At 35.8% G+C, this 27500-nt stretch overlaps 1 protein-coding gene and 1 long non-coding RNA gene across 2 annotated transcripts in view; both read right to left on the bottom strand.

Annotated features, from left to right (window-relative positions):
* Positions 1-27500, bottom strand: part of RSRC1 (arginine and serine rich coiled-coil 1) — a 400525-nt gene that overhangs the window by 77473 nt on the left and 295552 nt on the right. The gene's annotated exons all lie outside the window — the stretch shown is intronic.
* On the bottom strand, positions 13224-24316 carry LOC141585600 (uncharacterized). Its single transcript, XR_012519153.1, has 2 exons — positions 20845-24316; positions 13224-20748 (listed from the first exon to the last, which is right to left on the bottom strand). It is a non-coding gene; the product is annotated as an uncharacterized LOC141585600 (long non-coding RNA).

Below are 27500 nucleotides of genomic sequence, written 5' to 3'. Positions count from 1 at the left end.
CAGCAAACTGACACAAGAGCAGAAAGCTCTGTTACTGCTGGGGTGCCCATTCTCACTTTCTTGCTGAAAAAATCCTACCAGGAAGTTTTACTTCATATATCACTCTCTTCTGTGAAGCCTTCCCCAATCAACACCCTTTGTCCCTAAGTGGATATAACTGCTTCTTCTTTTTTCCGTAGGTACTTTAATACCTACTTTACGGGATGTACGGTACTTTATTCTCTTCACTAAAGGACATATACGTGTCTCCTTGAGAGCAGGGCACATAGTAGTTGTGACAGAAACTGTCAGTGTTTACTTCATGTATCTTTATTCATATTACATTTTCTAGTCTCCCTGGCACTTAAGTGTGGCTGTTTACCTGAGTTCAGGCTAATGGAATGTGAGCCTAAGTGATGTGTATAATGTTTCCACAGCTGGCCTATTTAAAAAAAAACCTCATGTAATCCTCACTCTTTCCCCAACTACTGGTTGAATCAAGGACTCAGAAAGGGCAAACCACAAGGTTAAAGGAATCTGTATCTCTAAATTCTGCAAGGAGCAGTGCTTTCCTAATGATTTGCATTACACTGCGACAAGAGTAAAAAACACATGTATATTACTTTAAGGCACTGAAGTTTTGGGGTTGTTTGTTATGTCCACTTTGCCTAATACAGCAGGTGGTCAAGGAATGTTTCCTAAATGAATGAACAAAAAGGATTTAGAAAATTAATACAAAAATTGTGTTGCTTCTTCTTTTTTTTGAGATGAAGTCTTGTGCTATCATCCAGGCTGGAGTGCATAGTGTGATCTCGCGTCACTGCAACCTCTGCCTCCCAGGTTCAAGTGATTCTCCTGCCTCAGCCTCCCAAGTATCTGGGATTACAGGTGTGCACCACCACGCCCGGCTAATTTTTGTATTTTTAGTACAGATGGGGTTTTGCCATGTTGGCCAGGCTGGTTGTGAACTCCCGACCTCAGGTGATCTGCCTGTCTTGGCTTCCAAAAGTGCTGGGATTACAGGGGCGAACCCCTGTGCCCAGCTGCATTGCTCCTTCTAAAGTAAAGTCTCCTTTCAGAAAAGAATCCCTCTATGGCTGTTTTACTTGGATGACGGAGATCAGAAGAAGAGCTGCAGAGGTGATAGGGGCTAATCAGGGTGTGATTCAGGATGTGCCATTGGTAGTTTATTACCAGAATTCATTCACATCTTTACCAATTTTATTTTTAAAATTCCTTAGGGGACTGGCCTTTTCAATTATTGTAGCTGTTAAGGTAGATTTTAAATGATTTGGGGAAGTACTTTATATACCCTATGGGAGTGAATCATAAAATCAAGGATTGGAGAAGACTGACAAGGTGTCTGACTCATGCCCTAATTTCAGAAAAGGTTATATTAATATTTTTAGGGAAAATCTCTTTACAGGGCTTTAACAACACTTATCCCAAAGTTCTTTTTCTGTATGTAACCCAATCTTTGATATTGTATCACCACGAATATACTGCAAATGTTGAGAAATTCTTTAAAAAAAAAAAAGAGAAAGTATATCTGAAGAGAAGAACAGAAAAATTATTAGAGGAAATCAAAGCACAATCACATTCAGAAGACTATACAAACAAGGAAGAAGTTCCAGGAAAGTTCTAATTTTGGAATCAATGGATGCCAAGCACAGTAGGTATCCTTGAGGTAAACATCAAACTGAATTAATATTAAAGCAACTAAACAATGGCACCTCCCTTGCATGTGATAAGTAGAGATGCAGGCAGTGTTTGACAATAGGTAAACACGGTGAGTTTAAGAAGTGCTGGGACCAGTGAGGGAAGGGCAGGTAATTACTGACCCCTAAATGTCATGACAAGTTACCAGTATGCCCCTACCAGCAACACATTTTGCTACTGACACAATCAATGGAGACAGGGTATAATGAGTTGAAATAAGAGCATTACAGGGATTGTCAAATATAAACAACCAATCTAGAATTACCAGGCAGTTGAGGTAAACGAATCTTACAAAACAGATAAAATAAACAAGAACAACACAAACAACAATAACACCATAGAACAATTAAGTACAGGAATCAGTTAGTAAGGTAAACAGAAGTTTTTGGAATCACTATCACTGTAAATAATATCCTTAACATAATGTGGGAAGATATTGACTGCATCTTGGTAACTAAATTTTGACCATCAAAAGAGAACTCCATATATGAAGTGAAGAAAAGAATGAATACAGTTGAAGACTAAATGAATGTGTTAGAAGGTCTTACCAAGGAATTTTCCCTGAATGCAAAGAGGTTTACATATAAAAGTTAAGTGACAATATTATTATTATTGAAGTTAACATTTATTGAATGTTTACTATGGACCTTAGTGTTTGTGTATGTGTATATATTTTACTTAATTCTCAAAATGATTCTATCAGGTATTTACATTTATCACCCTCACTTTACAGATGAGGAAACTGAAAAACAGAAGTTACAAAATTTTTTCAAGACCATAGAGTTAGAAGGATAGAAGATCTATATGTTCTAACATCTATCAAAAAGAAGTTCCAAATTAAAAGAAAGGATGAAGGGAAGAGATAATCAAAGACATAATAGAAATAGATTTCCCCAGAACTTTAGAAGGGCACAAATTTTCAACTTGCAAAGAGAACCTGAGAAAATGCAAAGTAGGGACACATAAGCAAATTATGGTGAAATTGTGAAATACCAAGAAATACCAAAAAGCACTTAAGAACACCTAGAGAAAAAAAAAAAAGTTTACATACAAAGAAAGAAAAAAAATAGATTTATATTTAATCAAACATCAAATTGTTCAAAAATAGACAAGCCTTTAGAACAGGTGTCCCCAAACTAAGGCCCATGGGCCACATGGGGCCCGCTGAGGCCATTTATCTGGCCCCCCGCAGCACTTCAAGAAGGGGCACCTCTTTCATTGGTGGTCAGTGAGAGGAGCACAGTATGTGGCGGCCCTCCAGTGGTCTGAGGAACAGTGAACTGGCCCCCTGTGTAAAAAGGTTGGGGACGCCTGCTTTAGAAAGTCTAGTCAAGGAAAAAGACTAAGAAAAATCATAAGAAATTAGTAAAGTGACATAATTGGAGATGCAGAAGAAATTTTAACAAGTAAACACACATACACACAAATATAAACATTTAAAACCACAGGTACATACACTGGAAAATCTAGAATCAATCAATAATTTTCTGGGGGAAATTAAGAAGACGAGAACCTGAAAAGGTTAAAAAGACAGGCTTTTATCCGAAATAGTTGGCCAGGTGTGGTGGTTCACACCTGTATTCCAGCACTTTGAAAGAATCAGTTGAGGCCAGGAGTTTGAGACCAGCCTGGGCAACATGGCGATACCCTGCTTCTACAAAAAGTATTTTAAAAATTAGCCAGGCTTGGTGGCATGTGCCTGAAGTCCCAGCTACATGGGAGACTGAAGCAGGAGAATCACTTGAGCCCAGGAGTTTGAGGCTGCAGTGAGCTAGGATCCCAAAACTGCATGCCAGCCTGGGTGACACAACAAGACTCTGACTCAAAAAAAAAAAAAAGGGGGGGGGGAAGGAAAAAAAAGGGTCCAGGCTAGACAGTTTTGTGCGACCATGTGACCATACTTTCAAGCAAACACACATGGTCAAAATACATAGCAAAAATATGTTTGAGGTTACTAGTACTAAAGGAAATCTATTATATTTTTCCCAACAAAGTTGTCAAAAGCAGAAAAAAAAAACACCCAATAATAATATCAAGTGTTAATAATGACAGAGCAGAGAAAAACAAAAGCTCTCATTGCCTGGCAATAGGATGGTTTAAACTGATAAAGTGGTTTTGGAAGACCCTCAGCCTACCCAACAAAATTGAAAATACACGTACCCTGCATCAAGCAATTCCACTTGTGGGAGCCTATTCTACAAAAACATTTGCACAAGTGTTTAAAAATGTATACACAAGATATGGCACTATTTGTAATGACAAAGAGTAAACAACCTAAATATGAAAGAGGCTAAATATAGTGCAATATTAGGAAATACAAAAGCCACTAAAAAGAATAAGATAGCCTGATAAATATTCATATGGAAAGATTTTCAAGACAAATATTAGGTGAAAAAGCAAGTTGAATACCATATGTAGCATATCTATTTACTAAAAACAACAAAGTACATAAGTGTATATATAAATGCATAGAAAGAGGACAGAAAGCATGCATGGAGAACCACTAGTTTACTTGCCTAACTAGACTGTGGCACAGGAAGGCTTCTACCCAGCTCCAGTGGTTATACTCTTTCCACTTTATTACCTTTATTTAAAAATACTTATGTATTCCAATATTCCACCTATAAAGTTAAGAAAATTATACTCTTAAGATATTGAAGAAGTTTCATGATGCTCTAATATAAACTTTGGGGCCAAGAAAGAAATGCTCTAATTAACTGTAAATAAAAACATCTAGCAAAATGTATTTTTGCTTATTTCAATTTGTTACCATTCTTAGTAGTTTTCACATTAACACTAAGAAAATGACCAAGACACTAGGGCATTTTGCAAACTCTGCTCTGTCAAAATATTGTAAGCAAAGACTACAAACTGGGAAGATATGTAATCACAAAGCCAGTAATATAACCAGCACTGCCTCCTATCCTTTCACATATGTATAAACCTTATTGGATTAGTCATCAAAATATATGTAAGAATATTTTCTGACATTTTATTCTTTCTCGTGTTCATTCAGTTTAAATACTGTCATATGTTTTAAAAACCAGTGTGAGTAAAAAAGATATAGTATAAACTGACAATTAAGTATCATTTTCCAATAATTCAAAGTATGCATATTTTATCTACCTAAGTTATTACCATGTGTATGGTATTAATGAACAAACGAAAGGCCCATGAAAGTTAATTTGTCAAAGGCCAGAATGAACAATATACAGAGCCTGCGAATCACAGTTTAATACTAATTTAATGCTCTTTTTATCTTGTTTCTTACCTATTTATCCACCTGAAAGCAAACAGTAATCAAAATGAGAATAATTTATTGCTTCCATGTACATGTCACTCTTTATGAGGAAACTCTTACCTTAACATACTTTATTCAAAATCACAGAAAATCCAGAGAGGTTTGTTGCTTTGTAGCAATCATCAAGATATGCTTATTTGTCTCATATATTTAAGATGGCTTTAGAAAACGTATCTAGAGAGTTTCTCTTGAAATTCCTATGTTAAATCCCATGAGCATCTGGGTCCGGGGGAACATTCAATAATCCTGAGAGTTTCCTCCTCATTTTCTAAAATACCGTAGCTTTCCTAAAGTGGTATAGTGATTAGTAGTTCTATTTAATGTAACTTTAATACCAATATGTTATATTACCATGCTTCAATAATTCTCACGTCTCTAAAAAACATCACTGGGGTAAACAGTGACTCCAAGTAAGAAAGTATCTGAATAAAGACATTATAGTTTGTGTGCAATGTGTTTGTAAGATAATTAGCAAAGATATAAAGGGGATATTTATATTTAGGATTTCATTTCCTTTGAAGTTTCAAGTTAAAGGTTAAGGCAGTTCTATTTAACCTAGAGAGCAAAAACCAGGTGACTGAAGTCTTAGCTCAGCTATGCCAGGGTCTCTTTCTAGGTCGCAATGGAAAGAAAACAGCAATAGTAAGTGTCTGCAGCTGCCCTAAAAACTCATTGTTTATAACTATATCAAATTCATTAAAAATTTTACATATGAACATAGCTGCTGTTTCTGTATAAAGACTATATAATTATAGTTATAATATCAACTCCTCCCAGGTTTAAAAGAGTAAATGCTGAATCAATTTTCCAAATCTACCAGCCCATCTGGTAGCAAGCACCATTACTTTTTGTTATTTTTAATGTCTCAGCAGGAAGAAAGTCTCATGCTGTTAGTATGGAGAAAACAACTTTTAGTTATTAGCATCTAAAAGAAAAAGGAGATGATCTTGGTTATATAAGAAGAAATATATAGAGACATGTGACAAATAATATTTTGGACTAAGGAGTGGCATACATACCTCACAGTAAATAATTATAAATTTACAACTTGATTGAGAAAACCATGAAAATTTTGAACTCATTAATGTAATTACTAAGAACATCACAACTACAAAAGCCTAATTAGTTTTTATATGTTTAAAAATAGTAAACCCAAGATTTTCTGGATGTGAACTTTAAAACAACAATAGAAAACAACAACAACATTTAGAACACAGTATTAAGCTACTGTAAAGAAAAAAAACAGTAAAGAATAATTTTTGGAGAAAAAATATAATTAACATAAAATATATAATACTTAAAAAAAAGCATAATAGGTCACAGTGTGTAAGGTTTTTTCACACAGTTTTTATTGAGCTTTCTTTTTTTTTTTTTTTTGACACAGAGTCTTGCTCTGTTGCCCAGGCTGGAGCGCAATGGTATCATCTCAGCTTGCTGTGATCTTGGCTTGCTTCAACCTCTGCCTCCCGGCTTCACACAATTCTCCTGCCTCAGCCTCCTGAGTAGCTGGGATTACAGGCACACACTGCCACACCGGCTAATTTTTGTATTTTTAGTAGAGAGGAGGTTTCACCATGTTGGTCAGGCTTGTCTCCAACTCCTGACCTCGTGATCCACCTGCCTTGGTCTCCCAAAGTGCTGGGATTACAGGTGCGAGCCACTGTGCCAGTCCTTTACTGAGTTTTATCTAGACTTCAGAACAACAGATAACCTAAAAACTCGTTATCAACAATTATCAAATTCATTAAAAATTTACATATGAACATAGCTGTTACTTCTGCATATATAAAGACTATACAACTATGGTCATAACATCAGTTCTCCTAAGGTACATCTGCCTCTTTCTTTACATGCACAGCACAGAAGTGGGATTCGTTAAGTTCTTATCCCTCAACAATTTATACCATTAATAAATGCTAGGAATATAAATGTACATGTAAAAATGTTTAGTTATATCCAATATTTGAAATGATTATTCTGCAGTTGCTTCAAACACCATACAGGTCAACAGTAACTACAACTGAAAAATTATTTTACAAGTATGAAATTGCAATTATTGCATAGCCAGTGCAAAGACTAAAAAGTGAAAAAGAAAGCCATGAATTATCAGCAAATGGTTCAACAATAATAACTTTTGTCGGATAACCTTATAAGCAAGCTCTTTTTTATTAGTTCCTTTATCTGCCCATTCAAAACAGATTTACAAAGCATAAAACAGATAGCCTAGAAAATTATTCAGCAGAATACTATGCTCCTTATCAGTATTCCTAATCACTAAGCTAAATGCTGAGGATGGAAAGATGAAGAAGGTCACAAACTAGAAGGGAAAATGGAAAAACAAACCCCTGTATACAGGTATTTTGAAAGCAATGAAGGAAAGGGATATGGTCAGGGAAGACTTCTAGGAGGAGATGATGCTTAAGCAGCTTTTGTAGGAAACCTTAGCCAGGAGGACATGCCAATTATTTGGTTGATGAAGTTGCAACGAACCAGTCTAGAAAGGTCTTAAAATAAGCAGTAGTAGGAAGCCACAGCTGCCATACAATCCAAAGGACACTTAACCCTCCCCAGAGGGTGCCATCTACTACCAGGGAGACTTTACTAATTCAAAATGACTAGAAGTCAAGAAAGAAGTTGTGGCACAAATCATATTCAGTGCAGTCAAATCTCAGAAAAATGTAAATGTCTGTATCTAGCAGGAGCCTTAAAGATCCTGTGGCCCAGTATTTCTCACAGCATATTGCATAGAACACAAATTTCTCACATGATTCTCCATTTAAACAGGTGCCACGGTGGGATAAGATTGGGCAACACAACACAGAATCCTCCCTAACTGAAAGTCACTATGCTTATCTGCAAATTTAAAGCTCTCAGACATTCTGCAGTAAAGAGACTTGTTTAACTTAGCCTATGTTTCCTAACTTTATTTTTCAAAGAACTATTCTTCTCTTGTAACATAAATAAACAAAGAATACATTTCAGGAAAAGTGCACTGCTTTCAGCGACCTTATTTTAATTTTTTCCTAACAGATTCTCAGAGGGATAAAGATACTTCATTATCAATTTTTTTTTAAGTTCTCATTTGGATGTTTAGAGACATAGAAACTATTACTTCCAAAGAACAATTTTTCTGAGTCTAGAAATGATTTGTTGCATGTCATGCTTTAAATTATATATTACTCAAAAGATCGATTATGTTTATTTTTTGCAAATTATTAAATATAATACTAGTAATAAATGATGATATTGAAAAATGTGGGCTCAGTGAGGTTGACAAATCTAAACTACAAAATGATATGGTATCTTTATATTATTTTCTACTTTTTAAAGCACCAATGTGGGAAAATAAATGGTTGGAACATATTGAATGGGTTTTGTTTGCTTTTACATCAAATTCCCTTTTGTAAATTTTATAACAATTCCAAAAGTAAAAGCTTTTTCTTTTACTATTTTATCCTGTGTCATGTCTTCTAGATTTTCTCTTAAATTTTATAACCCCACATAAGCTTTAAACATTACCCAAACTTGCAAAGATTTACTTCATGTGCTCTTTTTTTTAAATTCTGCCAGGGAATTTTCTATGTCACTTATTAGAAAAGCTTTGATAATCTATTTCACTGCTGAGTGACACACTTAGTATGTCCAACAGATGTGCTGGTCTAATGCAGCTGTATGCAGTATATCCTAATGCTCTTCACTTGAATAGGGATTTTTCTTTCCAGCTTTTCTGCTGGAATCCATGAGCATTCTAATGACAAAAAAGAAATCAAATTCAATTACAATTTGAGATTAAAAAGTGCAATGCTGATAGTTTATTTTTTAATATGTAAAGTTTTATAGCATTTTGACCACCATGCTTATATGTATCTTCTCCAGTTCTGCTGCTCTCTGATACTTACCCAACTGCTTGGCCACAGTAATTTAGATGTGATGTACTACAATACAAGAAAAAAAGCAAAAAAAAAAAAAAAAAAAAAAAAAAAAAATTGAAAAAATAATAACATGGGTATATGGCTACGATGTTTATTTTCTTAAAGAAAAGCACTCCTAGATTTTTTTTTCTTTTTACAGAAATATAAAAAAATAAAAATAATTTCATCATTCTGTATTTCTTTGACTTACTGCATATCCATCAACTTGATGTAAATTTTTTTTCTTTTTTTCTTTTCTTTTTTTTGAGATGGAGTCTTGCTCTGTCACCCAGGCTGGAGTGCAGTGGTACAATTTGGCTCACTGAAACCCCTACCTCCCGGGTTCAAGTGATCCTCCTGCCTCAGCCTCCTGAGTAGCTGAGATTATAGCCTGGCACCACCATGCCTGGCTAATTTTTGTATTTTTAGTAAAGATGGGGTTTCACTATGCTAGCCAAGATAGTCTTGATATCCTGACCTTGTGATCTGCCCAAACTGGCCTTCCAAAGTGCTGGGATTACAGGTGTGAGCCACTGTGCCTGGCCAATATATATGCATTTTAAAGAGTAACTATAAGTAAGTAATCGTTTTTAAAATAAGAACTAAAATCCAGAAATACCAATTAATTATATACCTCAGAAATCAAGGATGTGCTGCAATAGTTTTTGATATCAAAAAAGTCATTTCTTTTCCTATTTTTACATTATTCTTGCATTAAAAAAGGGTGCTTCTTTTTTAAAAAATAAAATAATGTATTTTTATTTATGTCATTTGTTTTCATGGCTTCAATTCATGAAAGAAAACAACAATTTATGCCAACCTACTACTATGTGTTAGGCACTGCAGTAAGTACTTGAAGATAATTTCATATAATTCTCAAAAAGTTTCAGAGAGGCTTAATAATTTGCTTAAGATCACATACCAAACAAGTGAGTGAGTCAAAAGTTGTAACGGTTCTAGTCTGCTCTTCTTTTCACTACTATCATGGCTTTTTAAAAACTGTGTGGAAATAGCACATAAAATAAATCTAATTCTACTAGTGTTTCTAATTAAAGTATAGTCAATTTATCTTTATTACAGTTTAATTATTAAGTCAGAAAGATTAGGGATAAAATGCCATTGTAAAATAAGAATGAAAGCAAATAATTTGTAGCGAAATTGCTATGTTATTAATAAATTAATATTTTGAATTTGACTTTTCTTTCAGAAATATGAAATGCTGAATATTTAAGTACATCATAATTTTGGTTGCCTGGGAGATTTATCATTTAAGTCTAAAACCAATGGCTTGATTTCAGTGTTATAATATATATACCTCTATACTAAAAATGCTAACACCTCTGATAAAATGCAGACTTTCACTGCTGAATCCACAAATTTTCCCCAAAGGAACTTTATGCCATGCCCTGATTTAACCCTTTTAAAAGCATGTTTTAAATGCACTTTTACTATACCACATTCAGACTGAAGAGTTGTATCATGGCCCTACTAACTGGGATACTGCTACTAGTTAAAGAAAACTGCAAATATAATTCAAAATTAATAATGCAAACTTCGTTGGATGACACATTGTAGCACCCTACAGGTGTGAAATGGTTTTGGAGCAATCTTTGAGATTTCTATTCCCCTAGATCTATAAAAAATAGGCACATAATGAAACTGTTGCATTTACTCTCCAGGGTAAACTGTAAAGGGAACCAACATATGACCTTTTACTAGCCTGTTAATGAAGAGGCATGTTCTATTCTTTCACATGATAGGTGAATTAAGCACTAGCAATGGCAGTGCTTAATTAGAGATAAGGTAGAAGAGAGAAGAAATACTGGTATTCCTTAAAAATCATAATCAAAATCTATGTCAACACTCAAGCAACTACATTCAGCCCCACATAGAAGCAACTGAATACAAACAAGTTGAAGATCATGAAAATAATTATGCTATAATTTTCCTGTATTAGAAATAAATAAGAAACACAATACATAAGAAATTTCAAGAGCATTTCTTTCTATTATAGGCAAATTTTTGCTAATAAGTCAATGTACTTATTAATAAAACTATATATAAAACACTATATAGCAAATTTTTGCTAATAAGTCAATGTGCTTATTAATAAAACACTATATATAAAGATATAAAATTTTCATCACACTTCAAATAGTTTTTAATGAAAAAGAGACATTTAAATTCATTTATTTTATAGGCAATAAAAATATATCAAACAGAAAAAAGTAATATATCCAAAACAGAAATACAGTACAATATTTAAGTACATCATAAAATTTCTTTTGAAATTTCTCTCATTTCAGTTCTATATGACAGAGTTCAAACAAAAAAATACTTGCAACAATATCAGAATATAAAAGCAGAATCAAAGAAAGTAATAAAATGAAGACCTTAGTCATAGTTATTTTATTGGGCTATGATAGTGAAAATCTGCCCTCTAAAACTGTATCTGGTATTTATCAACTTTGCATTTAAAAACAGATACTACTTGTAATTTTCCTGGCTTGGTATTAATCATTATCAATATTTAATCACCTATTTTGTTGCTATTAATAGATATTTCCAAGTAGGCATTAATTATGGTACTTTAAGGTAGTACATCTCAAACTTCAGCATGTGTTAGCATCACATGGAAAGTTTGCAAAACTGACTGATGGCCCAACGTGGTCAAGATTTTGCTTTTTAAAAACATCTCAAACTGTGTTTATTTAGATACACAGAATTTTAAATGTATTTATTCCAATGTGATTTTCTTTTTAGTGAACTCAGGAGTTACTCAGAAGAATGCTTTAAACTTTATATTGTTTACATTGATGCTCTGATTTAATTTCATAATGATCAAAGAACACAGTATATTAATAATCATTGGTCTGTTTAGATTTGCTTTATTAAAAATGGTCAATTTTATAAATGTTTAATTGGTACTTGGAAGAATGTGTAGGTATACTTCGGTTTATTGTGCTTTGCTTTATTGCGTGTGGTAGGTGCCATGATTATTATTTTACAAATTGAAAGTTTGTAGCAACCCTACATAGAGCAGGTCTGTTGGTGCTATTTTTCTAACAGCAAGTCCTCACTTTATGTCTCTGTGTCACATTTTGGTAATTCTGATAATACTTCAAGCTTTTAAACTATTATTATATGTGTTGTTATCTGTCACCTATGATCAGTGATTTTTCATGCTACTACTATGTTTTGGGATGCCACAAACCTTAAGTTAAGGGCAGTTAACTTAACTGGGGTGGGGGGGCGGTTTCTGATTGTACCACCAACCAGCTGCTCCCCTGTCCCTTGCTCTCTCCATGGACCCTCTCTACTCCCTGAGACACAACAATATTGAAATAAGGCCAATCAGGAACCCTACAATAGCTTTTGAGCGTTCGAGTGAAAGGAAGAGCAACACATCTCTCACTTTATATGAAAGGCTAGAAATGATTAAGTTTAATGAGGAAGGTATGTCAAAAGCTGAGATGAAAGGTAAGCCTCTTATACTAAACAGTTAGACAGGATGTGAATGCAAAGGAAAAGCTCTTGACAGAAATTAAAAGTGCTACTCCACTGAACACATGAATGGTAAGAAAGTGAAACCTTCTTATTGTTGATACGGAGAAGTTTAAGTGGTCTAGATAAAAAATTAAACAGACATACCATTCCACTTAGCCAAAAGCCTAATCTAGAGCAGTCTTAACTCTCCTCAATTCTGTGAAGGCTGAGAGAGGTGACAAAGCTGCTGAAGAAAAGGGTAAAGCGACAAGAAGTTGACTTGTGAGGTTTAAGGAAAGAAGCAGTCTTCATAACATGAAAGTACAAGATGAAGTGGCAAATGCTGATGGAGAGGTTGCAGCAAGTGATCTAGAAGATCTAGCTAAAATCACTGATCAAAGTGGCTACACTACGTAACAAATTTTCAATGCAGACAAAACAGCTTTCTAGTAAAGAAGATGCCATTTATGACTGTCATAGGTAGAGAGATGAAGTCAATGCCTGGTGTCAAAGCTTCAAAGGACAAACTGACTCTCGTGTCAGGGGCTAATGCAGCTGGTAACTTTTAAGTTTGAAGCTACTGCTCATTTCCCATTCTAACAATCTGAGTCCTTAAGAATGATGCTAAATCTACTCTGCCTGTGCTCAATAAATGAACAATAAAGCTTGGATAACAGCACATCTGTTTACATGGTTTATGATTATTTGAAGCCCATTGTTGAGATCTATTGCTCAGAAAAAAAAAATTTCTTTCAAAATAGTATTGCTCATGGATAATATACCTGGTCACCCAAGAACTTTGATGGAGACATACAAGGGGATTAATGTTTTCTTCTTCTTCTTTTTTTTTTTTTTTCTGAGACGGAGTTTCGCTCTTGTTACCCAGGCTGGAGTGCAATGGCGCGATCTCGGCTCACCGCAACCTCCGCCTCCTGGGTTCAGGCAATTCTCCTGCCTCAGCCTCCTGAGTAGCTGGGATTACAGGCACGTGCCACCATGCCCAGCTAATTTTTTGTATTTTTAGTAGAGACGGGGTTTCACCATGTTGACCAGGATGGTCTCAATCTCTTGACCTCGTGATCCACCCACCTCAGCCTCCCAAAGTGCTGGGATTATAGGCTTGAGCCACCGCGCCCGGCTGGATTAATGTTTTCATGTCTGCCAATGCAACATCCATTTTGCAGTCCACAGATCACGGAAAAATTGACTTTCAAGTCTTACTGTTTAATAAATACATTTTGTATGGCTATAGCTGCCATAGCCCTACAAAATGTGTTTCTTAAACAGTAAGACTTGAAAGTCCTCTGATGGATCTGGCCAAAGTAAACTGAAAACCTGTGGAAAGGATTTCACCATTCTAAATGCCACTAAGAACATTTGTGATTCATGGGAGGAGGTCAAAATAGTAACAATAACAGGGGTTTGGAAGAAATAGCTTCAAAACTCTCATGGATGAATTCGAAGGGCTCAAGACTTCAGTGAAGGATGTAACTGCAGTTTGTGGAAAAAATAGCAAGAAAACTACAATCAGAAGTGGAGCTGGAAGATGTGACTGAACGTGAATGGATAGGAAATTGCTTATTAAGTACTAACAACAACAAAAAAATGGTTCCTTAGATGGAATCTACGCCTGTTGAAGATGTTGGGAACATTGCTAAAAATGACAACAAATGATTTAGAATATTATACATAAACTTAGTTGATAAAGCAGCAGCATGGTTTGAGAGGACTGACTCCAATGCTGAAAGAAGTTCTGCCATGGGTAAAATACTATCTAATAGCACTGCATGCTACAGAGAAACAGTTTATGAAAGAGTCAATCATTACAAACTTCACTGTCTTATTTTAAGAAACTGCCACAGCCATCCCAACCTTCTGCAATAGTCACCCTCATCAACGGGCAGCCATCAACATCAAGGCAAGACCCTCCTCACTAAAGGCTCAGATGATTGTCAGCATGTTTTAGCAATAAGATATTTTGTTTTCTTTTTTCTTTTTATTGTACTTTAGGTTCTGGGGTATGTGTGCAGATCATGCAGGATTGTTACAAAGGTACACACATGGAAATGTGGTTTGCTGCCTCCATCCTCCCATCACCTACATCTGGCATTTCTCCCCATGTTATCCTTCCCTGACCTCCTCACTTCCCTCAGGTGTCCCTCCTTTTGCCCTCTCAGAACAGACCCCAGTGTGTGATGCTCCCCTCCCTGTGTCCATGTGTTCTCATTGTTCAACATCTGCCTATGAGTGAGAATATGCAGTGTTTGATTTTCTGTTCTTGTGTCAGTTTGCTGAGAATGATGGTTTCCAGGTTCAACCATGTCCCTACAAAGGACACAAACTAATCATTTTTCATGGCTGCATAGTAGTCCATGGTGTATATGTGCCACATTTTCCTTGTCCAGTCTATTGTCAATGGGCATTTGGGTTGGTTCCAGGTCTCTGCTATTGTAAACAGTGCCGCTATGAACATATGTGTGCATGTGTCTTTATAACAGAATGATGTATAATTCTTTGGATATATACCCAGTAATGGGATTGCTGGGTCAAATGGAATTTCTATTTCTAGCTCCTTGAGGAATCGCCACACTGTCTTCCACAATGGCTGAACTAGTTTACACTCCCACCAACAGTGTAAAAGTGTTCCTGTTTCTCCAGATCCTCTCCAGCATCTGTTGTCTCCAGATTTTTTAATGATCGCCATTCTAACTGGCGTGATATGGTATCTCAATGTGGTTTTGATTTGCATTTCTATAATTATCAGTGATGAGCATTTTTTCATATGCTTGTTGGCCTCATAATATGTCTTCTTTTGTAAAGTGTCTGTTCATATCCTTCCCCAACTTTTGGATGGCTTTGTTTGTTTCTTTCTTGTAAATCTGTTTTAGTTCTTTGTAGATTCTGGATATTAGCCCTTTGTCAAATTCGTAGATTGCAAAATTTTTTCCCCATTCTGTTGGTTGCCGATTCACTCTAATGACTGTTTCTTTTGCAGTACAGAAGTTCTGTAGTTTAATTAGGTCCCATTTGTCTATTTTGGCTTTTGTTGCCAATGCTTTTGGTGTTTTAGCAATGAAGTCCTTGCATATGCCTATGTCCTGAATGGTTCTGCCTAGGTTTTCTTTTAGGGCTTTTATAGTGTCAGGGCTTATGTACAAGTCTTTAATCCATCTGGAGTTCATTTTAGTGTAAGGTGTCAGGAAGGGGTCCAGTTTCTGCTTTCTGCACACTGTCAGCCAGTGTTCCCAACACCACTTATTAAACAGGGAATCCATTCCCCTGTCTTGTTTTTGTCAGGTTTGTCAAAGATCAGATCGTTGTAGATGTGTGGCGTTTCCTCCAATGCCTCTGTTCTGTTCCATTGGTCTATATCTCTGTTTTGGTAATAGTACCATGCTGTTTTGATTAAGGTATCCTCGTGGTATAGTTTGAAATCAGGTAGTGTGATGCCTCCAGCTTTGTTCTTTTTGCTTAGGATTGTTTTGGCTATGTGGGCTCTCTTTTGGTTCCATATGAAGTTTAAGGTGTTTTTTTTCCAGTTCTGTGAAGAAGGTCATTGGTAGCTTGATGGGGATAGTGTTGAATCTATAAATTATTTTGGGCAGTATGGCCATTTTCACGATATTGATTATTCCTAACCATGAGCATGGAATGCTTCTCCATCTGTTTGTGTCCTCTCTTATTTCATTGTGCAGTGGTTTGTAGTTCTCCTTGAAGAGGTCCTTTACATTCTGTTAGTTGTATTCCTAGGTATTTTATTGTTTGTAGCAATTGTGAATGGGAGTTTGCTCATGATTTGGCTCTCTGTTAATGGTGTATAGAAATGCTTGTGATTTCTGCACATTGATTTTGTATCCTAAGACTGCTGAAGTTGCTTATCAGTTTAAGGAGATTTTGGGCTGATATGATAGGGTCTTCTAAATATACAATCATGCCATCTGCAAACAGAGACAATTTGACTTCCTCCTTTCCTAACTGAATTCCCTTTATATTTTTTTTCTTGCCTAATTGCTCTGACTAGAACTTCGAATACTATATTGAATAGGATTTGTGAGAGAGGGCATTTTTGTCTAGTGCCAGATTTCGAAGGGAATGCTTCCAGTTTTTTCCCATTCAGTATGATATTGGCTGTGGGTTTGTCATAAATAGTTTTTATTGTTTTGAGATATGTTCCTCAGATACCTAGTTTATTGAGAGTTTTTAGCATAAAGGGCTGGTGAATTTTGTCAAAGGTCTTCACTACATCCATTGAGATAATCATGTGGTTTTCGTCTTTGGTTCTGTTTATGTGATGGATTATGTTTATAGACTTGCGTATGTTGAACCAGTCTTGCAACCCCAGGATGAAGCCTACTTGATCGTGATGGATAAGCTTTTTGATGTGCAGTTACAATCAGTTTGCCAGTATTTTATTGAAGATTTTTCCATCTATGTTCATCATAGATATTGGCCTGAAGTTTTCTTTTTTTGTTGAGTCTCTGCCAGGTTTTTGTATCAGGATGATGTTGGTCTCATAAAATGATTTGGGAAGGATTCCCTCTTTTTGGATTGTGTGGAATCATTTCAGAAGGAATGGTACCAGCTCCTCTTTGTATGTCTGGTAGAATTCAGCTGTGAACCCATCTGAACCTGGACTTTTTTGGTTGGTAGGCTATTAATTGCTGCCTCAACTTCAGCCCTGGTTATTGGTCTGTTAGAGGTTTCAACTTCTTCCTGGTTTAGTCTTGTGGGGGTGCAAGAGTCCAGGAATTTATCCATTTCTTCCATGTTTACTGATTTATGCACATAGAGTTGTTTGTAGGAATCTCTGATGGCAGTTTGTTATCTGTGGAATTGCTGGTGATATCCCCTTTTTTGTTTTTTATTGCATCTATTTGATTCTTCTCCCTTTTCTTTTTTATTAATCTGGCTAGCAGTCTATTTTGTTGATCTTTTCAGAAAACCAGCTCCCGGATTTATTGATTTTTTGAAGGGATTTTTATGTCTCTATTTCCTTCACTTCTGCTCTGATTTTTTTATTTCTTGTCTTCTGCTAGCTTTTGAGTTTTTTTGATCTTGCTCCTCTAACTCTTTCAATTTTGATGATAGGGTGTTGATTTTAGATCTTTTCTTGCTTCTCATGTGGGTATTTATTGCTATAAATTTCCCTCCAGACACTGCTTTAAATGTGTCCCAGAGATTCTTGTACATTGTGTCTTCATTCTCGTTTGTTTCAAAGAACATCCTTATTTTTGTCTTCATTTCATTGTTTATCCAGTCGACATTCAGGAGCAGGTGTTCAGTTTCCATAAAGCTTTGTGGTTCTGAGTTACTTTCTTAATTCTGAGGTCAAATATGATTGCCCTGTGGTCTGAGATACTTTCTTATGACTTCCATTCTTTTGCATTTGCTGACGAGTGATTTACTTCCAATTATGTGGTCAATTTTAGGATAGGTGCAATGTGGTGCTGAGAAGAATGTATATTCTGTGGATTTGGGGTGGAGATATCTGTAGATGTCTATTAGGTCCGCTTGGTCCAGATCTGAGTTGAAGTCCTGGATATCCTTTTTAATTTTCTGTCTCATTGATCTAATATTGACAGTGGAGTGTTGAAGTCTCCACTATTATTGTGTGGGAGTTTAAGTCTCTTTGTAGGTCATTAAGAACTTGCTTTATGTACCTGTGTGCTCCTGTATTGGGTGCATCTATATTTAGGATCATTAGCTCTACTTGATGCATAGATCCTTTTACCATTATGTAATACCCTTTTTTTTTTTTTTTTGTCTCTTTTGATCTTAGTTGGCTTAAAGTCCATTTTATCAGAGACTAGGATTGCAACTCCTGCTTCTTTTTGCTCTCCATTTGCTTGGTAAGTCTTCTTCCAATCCTTTATTTTTAGCCTGTGTGTTCTTGCATGTGAGATGGGTTTCCTGAATATAGCACACCGACAGGTCTTGACTTTTTATCCAATTTGCCAGTCTGTGTCTTTTGATTGGGGCATCTGGCTGCACCATCTGTCACCCCATTGATGGCTCCAGGGTTGATCTGGCTGATCTGGCTGGCCAGGTGGGTATACCCTTCCTCCCTCACCACTCTTGTGCATCCCTCTGGAAACTGCATGCTTGGTTGAAGAGGACGACCATCCCTGATAGAGGAGGACTGGTCTTCAGTCAAGGGTACACAAGTAGCTGCACTCCCCTGCTAGAACCTCCAAACAAGCTCTCGAGGGCAATAAAATATTTTTAAACTAAGTCATGTACATTGTTTTTTAGACATAATGCTACTGTATGTTTAACAGACCACAGTATAATGTAAACAAATTTTATATGCACTGGTGGGAAAATAAAAGAATCTGTGATTTGTTTTACTGTGGCATTTGCTTTATTCTGGTGTTGCTTTATTGTGGTGGTCTGGAATCAATCCCACAGTATTTCCTAGCCTATATATTCCCTAAGTCTTGAGTTCAGGGTCCTGTGTGTTCACCAGAGCATACTGTAAGTTTGTTGTTTAGTTTAATACTTCTCTCACCATGGTGACAAGATTCAAAGTTTATCCTTACAATTGTGTCAATGTTTTCTTTATGTATCTTGAAGTCATGTTATCAGATGCACACAAGTTATAATTCTTCTACTGTATTGCTGTATTCTGAAATTTTGCATTTTTAACAAGTTCTATATGATGCTAATGTTGGTGATCTAGGTTCTACACTTTGAGAAATATTAACTGAGGTTAACAGAAGAGAATACCCAAGTTTTTTAGGAATTAAATAACGTATCCTGTGACCCAAAATCTTAATCATGTTATATGGGTCTCATGATCCAGGATGCAGAAATATTTTTGCTCCAAATTAAAAAAAAAAAAATACCTACTGATAGCAAAATACCTTGGGTGTTTGGTTCTTTCTTTTTTATGACTGCTATAACTATCTTCTTGCAGTGCAAGCACATGTAAATCCAACATGTTATAGTATCACAGGATCCTTGGGGTGTTGCTCTTTCAGCTGGAAACCTCTGTGCCTGGTGGCACCTTTGCGTGAGTTCTGCTTGGGCTCAATGGGCTCATTCTTCCCACTCAGCCTGGCAGACAAGTCTTGGCTCATGCTACTGGCCTGGATCCCATGCCTGCCAAGGGTGAGTCAGGCATGGAGTGGCGAGGGTTGTGTGAACAAGTGTGGGGTCTGGCCACTATGCACAGCCAGGCATGCTGGCAGGTAGAGCAGCTCCAGGTGCTGGCATTGGCATGAGCACCAGCTCCTGGCAAGGCTGCGGCTGGACCAGGTGTTCCACAAGCAGCTTCCATGACTAGCACCAGGGAATGTGGTAGTGCCTGGAAGCTTGAAGATGCCAGGAAATGCAGAGCCCCAAAGAGGATGTCATAGCACTCACTCAGGGAGCTCCTAGGTCTGGGCTCCCCGAAAGGCTGCAGCTCTTCTCTTCTTCTCATCACCCATAATGTGGTGAGCAAGAGGCATGTTTCAGCCTTGTTTGTGTTACAGCTCTTTCAGCCCTGCCATTTGGTGGGTCCCAAGTTCTTGTCCCACGTCCAGGAAGAATGAGTTACGTGGATAAGTGGAGGATGAGCAAGGCAAAGAGGTGCTTTACTGAGCAAGAGAATTGCTCAGAGGAGACCCCCAGTGAGTAGATTCTCTCCACAGGCAGGTAGTCCTGATGTCTGCTCAGCTCTTGGCAGAGAGGAGAACCACAATAGGTAGCTCCTCTCTTCAGGCAGGTTCTCTCATCCTCTGTTCAGCTGTGAGCAGAGAGGAGACTTAGAGTGGGTAACTCTTCTCTGCAGGCAGGTCTTCTCAGCTCTTGGCAGACAGGAGACCCACAACAGGTAGCTCATCTCTGAAGGCAGGTCCTTCCATCATCTGTTCAGTTGTCAACAGAGAGAAGACTCACAGTGGGTAGCTCCTCCTCACAGGCAGGTTGTCCTGTCATCTGTTCAGCTCTCAGCAGGGAGGAGATCCACAGTGGGTAGGTAGTTCCTCTCTATAGGCAAGTTGTCTCCCTGAATCTGACTGAGTCTGGGGTTTCTATGGGCTTCATATGGGAGCGCCGAAAGTCCAGAGGGGACTGAGGCAGCAGGGCCTGGCATGTCAGCGCTGCCCTGAATGTGCACACCCAGCAGGGTTATAACAGTGCCCAGGCTTGGCCACAATTCTGCTTGGAAATCATAGCAAGTGCCAGGAATGGAGAGAGGCCACGCAGCAGGAGCAGGCACTTCCAAGCCTGCAGGGGCAGAGGGATTCCCAGGGCCCCTAAGAGTGCAGAGATGCCCAGTTCCACAACGAATGCTGGGTGGCTGCAGCTGCACCTGGGAGGGCGGTACTCTTGTCCCACCAACTTGGAAGACGCCAGGGCTTCTATCTGCTCCTGCTGGCTCTGCGGAGCATGCAATCTTAGCCATACCTCCTGCGCTGGCGGTACTCCTGCTCCCATCAACTTGGACAGGGGCAGGGCTTCTACCTGTTCCTGGCTCCTGCTGGCTCTGCGGAGCATGCAATCTTAGCCATACCTCCTGCCCTGGCGGTACTCCTGCTCCCATCAACTTGGACAGGGGCAGGGCTTCTACCTGTTCCTGGCTCCTGCTGGCTCTCCATGCAGCCTTGGCCACACCTGCCCCACTGCAGCTGGCATCATGACAGCCACCACTCCAGATGCACCAATGCTGCCATCATTAGTTGTTGGATATGAGGTTATCTGCACTATGGTATAGTCATAAGATGAATTGGGGTCATGAAAAGTTATAAGAAGTAGATGAAATTCAAATACAGATATAGTATATTCTAAAGAAGACATCAAACATTTTAATGGAGCAAACAAAAAAATTAAAATGACACATAAAGAGAAAGTACACTTTTACCAAAAGAATGAAACATCCCCATGGAAAGCATGCTGAATTAAAATTTAAGAAGCAAAATTCTTGTGCCAGTTAAACACTGTTCTATTCAACAAATTTGAAGAGGTGCTTGAGTCACGCCAATTGCAAAATTTAGATAAGACTATCAACATTTCTCATTTTTTAAGGACAAACTATGAAAGGACCACCATGTCACCAAGATATAAACAAAAGTCTTTCTTTATATTTTGCACAGATAAGACTGTAGATCTTCAAAAACGTTTTAATAGACTGTGTCTCTTCAGCTCATCACTTTAACTCTAGTACTCAATATATTGCTAAACAACAGATGCTCAATACATGACTCAATGAACACTGCCAAGAAGTCAGGAGGTAAAGATATACTTAATAACCCAGATTTAAAGAATCATAGAAATTGTCCTGTCATTCCATTTGTTAACATTCCAACAGACTGTAGGAGAAGCAGACAGATACATTATTCTTTTTGCACCATTTAATAATATTAAAAATTAAGACCTAGAAGTTAAGCAGCTGAATGCTTGTGTACCATTAATAAAAACATAAAACCATGCAAGAGATTTCACTTCAAACACCCAAAAGTGGTTTCTCTAATATTTCTAATACACAGTATTGAATCTGGGGTGTGTATGTGTGTGTGTGTGTGTGTGTGTGTGTGTGTGCACATGCATATGTGGGCGCATGTACTTTTAAGCAGAAACTGGGAGGTTTATAGATAACAGCTTACTAATTAAAATTTAAATTTCAATAATTTCAGTTAGTTTGGGAATAATTCTGGTTGGTTTGGGAAATAATTGTGGTTAGTTTGGGAAAGGTATGCCTGGACCATTTCTTTATCCTTGTCCAAAGATCCCCTGGAGACTGGAAACTAAGCAAAGAAATGTAGACTACTTTTCTCAGAGGTATTGACTTGGAACAGCATCATCTATGCAAGCAGGTTCATTAGAAGCAATCATCTTTCCAAGAAAGTACTCTTTAAGAATCATCAGAAAACCTCATTGTCTTTAGCATGACCGATGAGATCCTTCACCAGTGGTCCTCACCCATTTTTCCCAGTCTGCTGCTCCATCTCATATCCTTTACACTTCAAACACTAAGAACTTTTTCCAATTTTCTACATATACCACACTGTTTCACAATTCGCGCCTTTAAAAATTTTTTTTACTTTAAGTTCTGGGATACATGTGCAGAACACGTAGGTTTGTTACATAGGTATATATGTGCCATGGTAGTTTGCTGTACCTATCAACACATCATCTGGATTTTAAGCCCTGCATGCATTAGGTATTTGTCTTAATGCTCTCCCTCCCCTTGCCTTTTTTGTGCTCTAGTTTTGGAAGGCTTTACTCATTCTTGACATACTACAATTTATGAGAATCTCTTCTTAACTCTAGACAGAGCTAGATGCTCTTGTGGTACATGTACTTTGGCAGTAGTCCTATCATACTGTAACCATTTAATATATTTGTTTCTTATTCACATTTGCCTCCTCCAAACTCAGCCCAGTGCCAATGAGTGCTTACTAAATTAACTGTTATTAAACCAGTTTTGATTTTCCAAAAAGAAAATAAAATACTGGTAAGAAAATTAGCTGTAATAGCCGAAAACACTTATTCCTTCAAAATAGCAAAATATTACTTATTTACACAGATTTCTGGTTACATACAACACACTACCCTGGGAATTTTGTAGGATAGTATATTCTTCAGATGCTCATCCAATGGTTTTTATGTGTGTACACCTATAAAAAGGATTGGAAGACATTTCTTCAATATAGCTTCTTCTATAGCATTATCTATTAATGAAATGGTTATAATCTAGGCATAAAACATTGCTATGCAGTATTGTAGCAGAGATATTTAAAACACAGATTCTGAAGTCTGGGTTTGAATCCTGACTCTACCCATTACTAGCTATGAGATCTGGAACAAGTATCTTAATCTCTCTGTGTCTTAGTTAACTCATCCAAAAATTGTATTGATAATAATACCTCCATCATAAGCCATAGGGTTATTGTAAAAACTGAATGAGTTAATATATGCCAAGTTAATATATATAGCATATATAATATATATGCTATATAATACAACAGTATTATAGCCCAGGGAATCAAATTATATTTATATAAAATATATAATATTATCGATATACCTTTACAGATATTAGCTTTAAAATATAGTAATTATTGTTTGCAATGCATATGTCTGTTCTATTTATTATACAATTTGTACACTTTAAAAAAACCCATATATAAATTTTTAGGAACGAATCCTTTTCTTACAACAAAATTTCATTTAGTAGTGAATCCTTTCCTTATAACAAAATTTCATTTAGGGAAATACATGCTAAGTATATGTAAAGTGGTTTCTCTAATATTTCTGAGAAATGGTATAGAATCTGGTGTGTGTGTGCACACATGCATGCATGTGTGGGCACATGTACTTTAAAGCAGACTACTACTGAACCTTTTTCACGTTATAATTTAAGAAGATACATATATTTAAAAAGTTTCTGGATATGCTATGTCACAACTATAAATTTCGCTCTCAATTTCACACTTGCTTTATCTACACTCATAATATTCAATAACACTAATTGTTCAAATGTCCTGTAACCTGCTCCATGATGCATTGCCCTATTATCTCAGTCACCATTAATTCCTCCCCTTAGGTCTGAGAAAACTATATTTCTCTAGTATCACCAATTGAACAAATGTCTTTCTTCCCCACACTAGACTGCCAACTCCTTGAGGTCTGTTATCTTACTGATTTTAGCATAGTGTCGTATCAGACATGGCCCATTAACTCCTCGATAAATGTTTATTGAACTAAAGTAAAAATTAACTCACAAAATGATGACTCTGAGGATTGATAATATATTAAATATTTAATTCTGTTCATGTTACTTAAATATTTTAGAAACATTTATGACAAGAATGGATATTCTGAGATTTATCAGTGTCTCAAAAAATTACATTAATTAGTACATTCTATTCTAGTAATATGAATATTAATATTCAGATATAAAATCTGGTGTAACTCCTCAAAACTTCTCTTTTTAAGATTTATGTGCAGATATATAATACATACATCTTCTAGTTAAAAGACAATGTATGTTTTAACTAGAAGATGTATGTTTTATATATCTGCACTTATATATAAATATGTTTGTAAGTTTCTAAGAGTAAAAAATTGCTAAAAATTCATTTAGGGTATAATTCCATATTAAAAATTAGAAATATATACTTTAAAAGATATTTATATCTTTATAGCACATATAACAAATATATTTATATCTACATCTTTATGGCACATACTTAAGAGCAGTAAATCTTAAGAATTTTCAAAGTAATCATATGTTAAATCAAATAAAAATCTTCAGAACTATAGCTACAGTCACCAAAAGTCCTATATTTCCTCATACACAACAAATTAGATACATAAGAAACAAGTTTCTCGTATTTGGATAAGTTATTTTTCCTATTTTTTTTTTTACATTAGGTACTTCTTATTACATCAACCTAAAACAGTGACACTGACAATAGTATTATTTTATCTGTGTCAGCACTTTGAAAGCATGCCCTTGAAATGTAATAATATTACAAAAAATTAAGACCTATAAGTTAAGCAGCTGAATGTTTGTGCAGCATTAATAAAAGAAAACATCCAGGAGATTTCACTTCAAACACTTGAGACGCAAATTTAAAAAAATAGATAGATACTTGAACATGGTGTTCTTTCAAACTACAGATCAGTAAATCTAGCATTACACAACATTATTACTTTCATTTCAAAGCATATGTGTGGCACAAATTATTTTACCAATATTTTTGATTTATGATAAAAGATAACCTCATTACATAAAAAACACTTAATGAGTTCAAGGTACTTAAAATATTTTGTACACTCCTCAATCTAATTTGATCCCATCTCTTTTTAATATTTTGAATGTTTCTCCAGAATGTATTTTCATTTTGTAAAATCTTGTATTTACAACTGGAAGAGCATAATTAAAAACTTTACCCATGCGACGTCTTTTGTTCAAGACGATGCCCTTCACAATTTAGCAGAAGTAGTATTCATATTCTTACTAATATTTAAGTCTTCCAAATTTTGCCAAAATACAATGATATGTCAACATTAGTGGGGTTAGATCTTTGTTTTTTTGTTTGTGAATTTCTTACAGGCGTAATGAGCAGGAGCTAAGTGTATCGCCTATTGCAAGTTAGGTATAGTGTGATAAATATACAGCAGTCGAGTTTCGCTAGGTGGCGCAAAAAGAATAATGTATTCTGTCTGCTTCTCCTACTGTCTGTTGGAATGTTGACAAATGGAATGACAGAGGACAAAGTCCCCAGTATGGGTGTTTATAGAATTCTTATCCAAACTAGAATGTTTTAATCTATTTTTACTAGAATATAATTCCATTATAATAATAAAACAATTTTTAGCACAAAGTAAACTTTGGCACGATGAACAATTTTCCATTTTTTTCCCACTGGCTATTTTGAACACTGAAACAGAAAGTGTCAGGCTTTTTTAGGGAAGACACTGTAAGTAAAGAATAAAAAAAAAAGGGCATAATCTTACGTAAACTCTATCTAAAAGGATCACCTAATGTATAAGTAAAAATTGCTAGCAAATTACTTCTAACAGCTATAAAAGCATAATATGTGAATTTTATAAATTTAACATTTCATAAGTTCTCCTATTAAGATTTTCAAGCATTACAGAGTACAGCTGAAAGGGAAGGGCCTAGGAATCAGGAAAATTGGATTTTAGTTCTAGCACAGCGGTGATCTAATTGTGATCTGAACTGTTGTTTCCTAAAAAGTCAACAGAGAGTTTGATTTGATTAGTTTTAAGGTCTTTGTGGTTTCAAAAAATCATTCTCAACTCTCTAAGAACAAGTGACAATATTATTCTGCCAAGAGATAACTTTATTATATTTAATATTTTTCAGAGAATACAATTTAAACATATTCTGCTTTAATAGGGGTCAAAGCAAAGATTAAAATTTGAATAATCTTAGCAGATATTATAACCAACATTAAGTGGAAAATATGACAAGGATCATTAATCCATCTAGTAAAAACTATGTCTAGAGATATAATTTGTTCTTTTCTTTCTGAATAGGATGATTTTTAGAATTGTTTTTAGATATTTAGACAGATTTTAGATAGATCTGATTTTCAAATCATTATTATGCAATCTGGGTTTTATAAATGTAGCTCTCTAACTGCAATACACTCGGAGCTTCCCAACTACTTAGCTACTAATACATAAGAGGTGTGCTAAAATTTCATCCTCTCAGCCCTCGAGGCAACCAGGCAGGATCTGAGGTGGCTGGAGTTTGGGAGCTGGTATCCTTTGGCCAAGAGCAGCCTCATCAGTTTAACCTGGTGTGCCAACCAAATATATCCTTTTGCATGTCATTACATGAGAAAGATTAAGAAGCACTGTACTGTAGCATCCCTGCATTATCTTATTTTTGTCTCTAATAACTTACTTAGGAGACTTTTGGAAAACATAAAAATAACTCACTTTCTCCAAAGTAACCTGAAGAATCTAAAGTTTTCAATAATTGCACAATTTCTGGCTGAAATTAGTTTCACAAAACAATATAAATACTGATGACTAATAATTCAGAGAGTATTTTACCACAAGAAAAAGTATATACAGCTTCTGTATTAAATAAGCTAATTTATCTAAAACCTATTTAATAGTAAGCAAACACATCATTATGTAATGTCATATAGTATGTTCTTGGCTTATCAATTTTAACACCGAATGAAATTGCTACTGATTTTTTAAGTGATCTTTTTTCTCTGCTTTCAATATAGAGAACTAAATATAACCTAAGAAAAAAGATATATAATAATTTCAAATGTTATTAAATTAACTTATGAAGCATCACATGAACATATAATTATCTAAGTTAAATTTCTGTTGTCAGTTTGAAAATATATTTTGTAAGTAACTATAGTATATACACATAGATTCACTTTGTGTGTGTATACATCTATATATAGATATAGATAAATGACTATTTTATTCATAAGATGAAGGCTACAAATGATTTCAGTGCTATAAACTACGTAAAGGATATAATGCCTGATATTATGAAATACGTGATATTGCATATATTGTGCAATATGCAATATTTAGGCCAGTTTATATTTCATGGATAGTATCAAATTTAGAAACAGTATGTGAATAAAATTAATCTAAAATTTTCACAAAAA

The sequence above is a fragment of the Saimiri boliviensis genome, chromosome 9 (genome assembly GCF_048565385.1).
Source record: "Saimiri boliviensis isolate mSaiBol1 chromosome 9, mSaiBol1.pri, whole genome shotgun sequence".
NCBI classification, from domain to species: Eukaryota; Metazoa; Chordata; class Mammalia; order Primates; family Cebidae; genus Saimiri; species Saimiri boliviensis.
Note: the sequence above shows the minus strand (reverse complement) of the source record. Positions and strands in the feature narration are given on the sequence as shown.